Source organism: Choloepus didactylus, chromosome Y (assembly GCF_015220235.1).
Source record: "Choloepus didactylus isolate mChoDid1 chromosome Y, mChoDid1.pri, whole genome shotgun sequence".
NCBI classification, from domain to species: Eukaryota; Metazoa; Chordata; class Mammalia; order Pilosa; family Megalonychidae; genus Choloepus; species Choloepus didactylus.
The window spans coordinates 51,754,974-51,763,358 of NC_051335.1; the positions used below are offsets into that span (position 1 = coordinate 51,754,974).

At 38.4% G+C, this 8,385-nt stretch overlaps 1 pseudogene; it reads right to left on the bottom strand.

Annotated features, from left to right (window-relative positions):
• Positions 1 to 742: 742 nt before the first annotated feature.
• Positions 743 to 6,135, bottom strand: LOC119524132 (annotated as a pseudogene).
• Between the last annotated feature and the right edge of the window lie 2,250 nt (positions 6,136 to 8,385).

Sequence of the window (8,385 nt, forward strand, 5' to 3'; positions counted from 1 at the left end):
CAATAGAGAAATGTTAATTCCAAATAAGATCCTACAGGTTCTGCTGATTCTTCCATTGAGTGGCAGGGCAAGTCATCATTAGGAGAGAATTTTGTTTTAAAAGTGTCATCTTAAACTGCAAGGATGTCCATTAAGCATCACAATTAAACATGCCAAAGAAGAAGCCATGTCGTCAAAATTCCCACTTAACCCACCCAAACTTCTCAAACCCACCCTTTGCTGACCTTCTATAACCCCATTTTTTTTCTTTTTTTAAACAAGAGAAAATACTCAGATACATGTTGATAAATGCTAACAGTCCATATTCACATAGAGACACAGTGTAATCTCTGAGCCCAATATACAGAGAAAGGAGGAAAAAAGCTAGAATTCTATGCACCACTACACAGGGGCCTACCACCCTCCAGCTTCCAGCAGAGCGAAGGAAGCAGAAGTTTTTTCTTTTTTCCCACAGAACATGATGATGTGTTGATTCCATAAAGTTTTTGTTGTTGTTGTTGAGACAGGAAGGGATAAAAATGAATTTGGAACAGAAATGGGTAGAGATTCTTCTCCCACTGTATTCTGTGCAAAGTTTTTCCCCCCAAAATAAGTTGAGAACCATGGTGTAATGAACAGAAAAGAGATCTCAAAAACAGGGCAGCTGAGCACAAGAGGAAGAAAAAAAAAAAAAAAAACTGCAACTTGGTCCCAGGAACTGGAGAAAATTAAAAAGGGAATGTTGGAATCCATCAGTGTTGTATTAGTCATCTTCTCCTTCATCCTCCTCTTTCCTCTCCCTATCATCATCTTCATCTTCTTCCCCTTCATCCTCATCCTCTTCTTCATCAATATCTTCCAATCCTTCTTCCTCTTCTTCTTCTTCTTCTTCTTCTTCATCTTCTTCTTCTCCTTCCCCTTCTTCATCATCCATATCAGGAACCAAATAGTATTGTAATGGATTTGGCCAAATATCATCTTTGATGACCTCTCCTAACTCATCTGCACCTGCATCAGAATGGTCAGTAAACCAGGTAAAGCAGCTCTCTGGCTCTTCATGCTGCCTCTTCCTGCTGACTTTGTTCTGTGTTTGACTTGAACATTCCATCAAGTCCTTTCCAAATTTCCATTTGATTTCAGTTGACTTTGAGGATGGATCACCACTCTCATTCAGATGAAATTCTTTGGAGAGAACTTTATTTTTGAAGTGAGGAGTTTCATCAAAATAAAAATCTGTTCTGTAACCTGATTTAATATCTTCAAATTCTGTCACTTCAACTTTGGTCGAATAATGCAGTGCGTCTTCATCCTCCTCCCCCGGAAGTGCAGACACTTGTGGATGGTTGGCAAATGTTGTTACCCCAAAATTTGGGATTTTGGCGATCAATTCTGAACCTCTTCTGAAAGAATGGTTGGCGGAGTTTATTATATGAGCACTGAGCACTGGCTGGCTCATTAAGTCTGTCTATTTCATTTTGTCCTTCATCAATATGTTCAACTGCTTCCTGCTTTCTTTTTCTGAGGTCTCATCGGCCCGATCGTGGTTGGAGTTGAGCTCCTTTTTACTGACTTTGGCCACCAGCGCCGACTTAGTGCTGATCTTCAGGCGGGGGCGGGGAGAGGGGAGGGGAGAGAAGGGAAGGTGAAGCGGGCGGGCAGGCAGCTTCCTCTGAAGCCGCAGGCGCTGGGGCTCACTCGGTCTGGCCGCCCCCTCCCGGCCCTTGCTCTCCCTCCCCCTCGCTCTCGCTGCCCTCGCGGCCTGACGACGAAGGAGGGGGTGGGACTGGAGCAGGGCCCCGGCTGGGGTTCCTGCTTACGGAGGGGAAGCGGCGACGGTGACAGAGGCTGGCGAGCAGGCGACTGGGCTCCCTCACTCAGGCTCCGCGCTCTAGCTCTCTGCTCACTCTCCCCAAGCCGCCTCCTCCTCCACCACCTCCTCCTCCTCTTCACGGCCTCCCATTAATGTTAAGATGTTAAATAAAAAATGGCTGCTAGGTGCAGTTTGTTCCTTGACAAGACATCAAACAACTAGAAAATGTTATAATCAGGTACTATGATGAGTTAAGACTAGCAGGAATATCAGGAACATGATGTCACTGTCATCATCACCACCAGTTAGCACAAATTAACTTTTTCTGAAAGATACTGCATTTAAATTAACAGTAGTAGACTGATCCTTATCATTATGAACAGTTACATATTGCTTTCTCTCTCATATCCCATGTCACCCACCCTCATTCCCACATCCAAACAATGTTAACTTAATCCAGCTTTGGAAATATCTGACAAAAAATCTCCCACATAAAAAAGATCAGTAATACAACCGCATATGCAATTACACACACACACACACACCTTTAGGATTTTGCTCATGGAGCCTACCTCAGGCAATTTCTAATTCTCAACATAGAAAGATTGTTAAACCCCTTTTACCCTCTAAAATTTGTCTTTCCTTATTTTCATTCCACTTGGGGAACAGTTTAGTACAAAAGTTGGAACACAAGCTTTGGAGTCAGAAAATTTGGGTAATCACCTATCTTTGCTCTTTCCTATCTGAATGCCCTTGGACAAGTTGCTTACCTTCTCTCTGAGCTTCAGTTTCATAATCTATAAAATTGGGACATTCTTACTCACCTCATAGGATCATTGTGAGGATTAAAGGAGACAATTATATAAAAGCCCCTAGCAGAGCAGTTGACAAATGGTATATAGTCTGTAAATGCAACTATTTATGATCCAAAAAGGACCCTAATAGTGATTGTAAAGAATAAAAATAGTTTAAATTACACTCCCATCTTAAGGAAAAGGAAGGTATTGAGTTTTGATCTGAAATGAACAGCAATTAAAAAACAAACAAACAAACAAACAAAACACTGTCACCTTCCAAAGGTGATGTAAGAACCCCTAGATGCTTTGGAATCTGAAAAATATCGTCCCAGATTTCTTCTTATTGTCCTATAATAACCAATTTTTCCTTTAAAAAGAAAACAGCATTTACCTATGAATGAAGCATTTTTATTCTTTTTTCTGTTTTATTACAAGCATTGAAACCACATTGTTTTTGACTATTTTCATTGCAAATATAAACAATTACATCTACTTGCTGATTGCAAATGGACTTCTGAAAAACATAATTTTGTTTCATAATTTTGGAATTATCTGAGCATCATTTGCTTCATTTTACTCTAAGTGAGTCAAACACTTCTAATATGCAGACAATTTTTTATGAACTATACTAACTTGCTGCCACTAAAGGAGCTTTTCATACCAAGGCAACAGAATTATTATAGCTACAAAAGGGGCCTGATTTATAACCAGAAATGAAGCAATGAACAGCATAACTTTCTACTTTGTGGTCTGAGTGACTACCATAAACCAATAGAAGAATGCTTCCTGAAGTTTTATGGGCTATACAGTATCTTTGTGATTAAGGATTAGGACACTGACAAGGTAGAAAAGTAGGTTAAGAGGAGTATTAATGGATAGAGTTTAATTCTTGACTTGCTCATCAAATCACCTCATCTTCTATGATAGGCTGTATTTTCAAGAGAAGTGATTCAAGTAGATGAATTTTACAAACAAACCTCAAAAATGTGCTGTCTTCATTTTGTTTTTAATTCACTTAATTCAGTCACTTCAATATGGCATCTGCCTTACTATGCTGCTTATATTGATCTATTGAAAGTTGTCAGTGATTTCCTTGCTAAATCCAATGATTTTTTTCTGTTCATCCCATTTCTTACTAACTTCTCTGCTGCATTTGACACTTAGTCATTTCTTCTTGAAACTCTCTTCTCTTATCACCTTAAGATATGGTACCTTGGTTTTGCTCCTTTTTAAACATTTTGAAAGTCTGAAGACCTCTTCTGGTTCCCATAACCAAAATGCAGACATTACAGATTCCTAAAGTTTCAGTATTTGAACTTTACCCCTTGTTTTTCAAAACTCTTGCTGTAAGTTTCACTAATCCACATAGAATCAACTATTACCTCTTCAAAATCATAAGTATATATATTATATCTTGTATTCTCTGCCAAAATCTGGTTTCCTTCATGCAATCTTCCTCACACCAACTTCATTAAACCGAAGGCACTACCCCTTTTTTTTCAAAATACCTAGCTCTTAGACCCTAGGCATATTTTATTCATTCCCCACTCTTTCATAACTAAGATTTAAGCTATTTACCAAGTACTGTAAATCCTTCCCTCAAAATGCATATTACTTGTCCTCCTTATGCATTCCCATGAACACCTCTCTATGGTATTTTGTCATTCCATTCTAAATATCTTATTTCTTAAAATTTTTCTATCTTCTTCTAGTTCTGTTCTCATCATTTATAAAATGAAGGGGGCAATTAGTTGATCTTCAAATTACATTTTGGCTATAATTTATGTTACAGAAATCAGTACTTTGGAAAGATATGTTTTAGCAGAAACAAGGTTTCTGTTCTGTCTGCATACTCTCTTCACCTTCCCTACCACACCACCACTAACTGTACCACTCTGGGATGATATAGTGCCATGAAAACTTCTATGATAAGACAAATATCCTGGTGACCTTAGTAATTTACTTCCCAGCATTACTGAATGTAATAGAGAACAATTTTAGGAGTTAATAATAAAGACCAAATTGGAAAATGACAATATGCTAAGCATTGGATATGTGCACATTATATGTGAAGCACAGTGCCCAGCATATAATAAGTGCTCAATATGTGTTTTGTTATTATTAGAAGGAAGACAGAACAGCATAGTTGTTAAGCATATTGGCAGTAGAGTATGTAAAACCTGGATTCTAGCCCTACTTCCACTACTAACTAACTATATGATTTGAAGCAAATTATTTAACATCTCCAAATTTCAGATATAGCATCTATGAAATGGGAATGATATCTGTATTATTTTCCTAGGTCTGCCATAACCAAAAACTTAGTGACTTAAAAAGACAGAAATGTCTTCTCTCAGAAGACCTAAATAAGATGTTGACAGGGTCCCCTCTTTCTTACATTTCTAGGGGACAATCCTTCCCTGCCACTTCCAGCTTCTTCTGGCTCCAGGTTTTCCTCCTCTTGTGGCTGAAAAACTCCAGTATCTCCCTCCATCTTCACATGGCCTTTTCTTCTGTGTCTGTATCTTCTCTTCTGTCTCTTTTTTTCATTAGAGAAGCTGTGGGTTTACTGAACAATTTTGCATAAAATACAGAATTCCCATATACCTTGCATTGGTGTAGAACATTTGTTACAATTGATGAAAGCACATTTTTATAGTTGCAGTTCTTCTGTCTCTTAAAGGTCATTTGCCTTTGGACTTAGGGCCCACCTGGATAATCCAGGATGATATCAATAAAAAAGGGACAACTCCAGGGAGAACCATAACAGAATAGGAAAAGGAAGTTCAAGAATTTTAATTCCTGAAATCATCAAGATTCACACAAGCTGAATTGTGGGGCACACTGCAATCTCAACATGGAGCCTGGAAGGAAATGGGAGTATACTGGGAAATCAATGGACAAGCCAAGGGGTCTGTCTTCCAGGAATGATGTCCAGCAGTTATCAAAGATTCAGAGTGTGCTTATTTCTGAATGTGCTTTGTGGAAGCATGGCCTCAGGAATCCTCATGCTGAGATGAAACCCAAAGCCAGTTGAATGGCAGTATTTTCACTTCTCATGTGATCCATCTAGATTAAAACAGGACAATGGATAACATAAAATTAGATTAGAAGACCATCCAACAAACTGGGCACACTTGGTGTGGCTAAGAGGGAAAGCTGTGGCTAGGTGGGCATGAAGGTTTTGGGAATATCACCTAGAACACATTATATCAGTAGGCCTCAAACTGCAATGTCCATAAGAATCACTCAGAAGGCTTATTAAACTGAAGATTGTTTCACTGAAATTCCTTGATACTTCTATTTATTAGGTCTGGAGTTGTGGCCTATGATATGCATTTTCAATAAATGCCTTCTAGCTGTTTTCATGCAGGTAACCTTTGATCCACACTTTGAGAAACATTGCACTAAATAATGGTCTTAGGGCTGATTAGTAATTTCAGATCCCACCTGGATCTTTCTAAATATGCTTCTGAGCATATTTAAGGTTCTTCCAACATAAGATGATGCTGAACCTGCAGCATCAGGTGATTCCTTCTCTCTAACCATGTTCCCAAATGCTAGTGTAAGATTTATGAATTGGGGAAAATCTAGGTAGTCTTTAAACTGATGACCCAAGAAAACTAAAGAAACAAAAAATCTGACAGCACTCATTACAAAACAGATTAAGTCAACTTATACACAGTGGCCTTGACCTTTAAATTAACATGAGAAACAAAACTATGAAAATAAAAAAATCTCTTCTGTCAATTAGAAAAACATGGTACATTATGAGTATATCTCAGTGGATAAAACCTACTAAATTGACACTATGATGGTTTGTGCAGCCCAATTTTTATGTGAAAATATCACACTGGTCTTACCCATATAATTGAAAAATGTCAAAGTTTTGCTATGCAAATTCCAATTGCTGGAGGGCTAGAAGAGTTTAAAAGACACAAAGAGATAATGGACATGAAAAAGCTATGGATGTGAAAAAATAATAATAGTTTTATAACATATATCAACTATTCTCACTATATATAAGAGGTATTCTGATATGAAACCTATAACAAGTTAGCTCAGCGGAATACAGCTCAATAGCAACTAAGGCCAAGGTCCAGAACTCTCCACATCATTAGTTCTCTTCTGCCTCACTTCCATCTCACAAAAAGAACAGAGTTATTAAACGATGGAATTGGGTCAAACTTGACTCTGTTACTACATAAAGTATGTCTTAAAGAAAATGGATCAGTACTGAGAATTCTGATCAACAAAAAATCAGCAAAACTGACTTGTTTGTGTTCTTGAATGGGTAATCTAGTTATTCTGGACTGACAGCTTTTAATGAATGCATTCAAATACCATTTTCTCCAGAATGTCTTCATCACTTGCCATTTACCATTCTCTTCCTGTATTTCCTCAGATTGTATCAGTTGTGATGTCTTCAACTGCAAGTAACAGATTTGATTCAAACAGACTTACACATTAAGAACAGTTATAATCTTATGTAACAGGAGGTTCAGAGGTAGAGCAGATTACAAGATTGGTTAACTCAGCATACCATCAGTGTCATCAAAGACCTAATTTCTATCACTAAATTCTACCAACTTAATTTGGCTTCCCCTGTAGTCTGGCTCTCTTCATGGTTCCAAGTTGGTGACATTAATTTAAAACAGACATTAAGGCCTCTAGCAGATGAAAGTGAACTGTCTTTCCACATGACTCCTACATAAGAGTGAGGAAACCTTTCCCAGAAGCTTTCCTTCACATCTCTTTTGGCCAAAACTGGATGATATGCCTACCCTTAAACCAATCACAAGCAAGAGTAATTAAACAGGACTCAAAGCATAACGATTTGGATTTAGAGCACTAGAAAAGAATAGCTTCTTTTAAGTCACATGGGGGAGGGTGGGCAACCAAAAATTGGGACTCTTCCAGCAAGAAAGTATGTGGAAATGGACATTGATATGGAACTAATATTATATGCTATGGATTGTAAGCTCTTGGGAAGCCAATTTTTTTCAAAGCTAAATCATTAACCTCTAGTACAATGTCTGTCAAAAAGTGGTTCTTGGGGGAAAAGTGGTTCTTTTGAATTGGGAAAAATCTAGGTAGTCTTGTTCTAACTTGCTAATGCTGCCAGAATGCAAAACACCAGAGATGGATTGGCTTTTATAAAAGTGGGTTTATTTGGTTACACAGTTACAATCTTAAGGCCATAAAGTGTCCAAGATAACACATCAGCAATTGGGTACCTTCACTGGAGGATGGCCAATGGTGTCTGGAAAACCTCTGTTAGCTGGGAAGGCATGTGGCTGGCATCTGCTCCAAAGTTCTGATTTCTAAATGGCTTTCTCCCAGGACATTTCTCTCTGGACTGCAGTTTCTCAAAAATGGCACTCTTAGTTGCACTTGGGGTATTTGTCCTCTGTTAGCTTCTCCAGAGCAAGAGTCTGCTTTCAATGGCCATCTTCGAAATGTCTCTCATCTGCAGCTCCTGTGGTTTCTTCAAGTGTCTCTCTTGGCTGTAGCAGCTTGCTCCTTCTGTCTGATCTTATATAGCGCTCCAGTAATTTAATTCAGACCTACCCAATGGGCGGGCCAACACCTCCATGGAAATTATCCAATCAGAGTCATCACCTACAGTTGGGTGGGGCACATCTCCATGGAAACACTCAAAGAATTCCAATCTAATCAGCACTAAAATGTTTGCCCCACAAGATTGCATCAAAGAATATGGCCTTTTCTGGGGAACATAATACATTCAAACTGGCACAAGTCTTTAATAGATGACCCAAGAAAATTAAAGAAACAAAA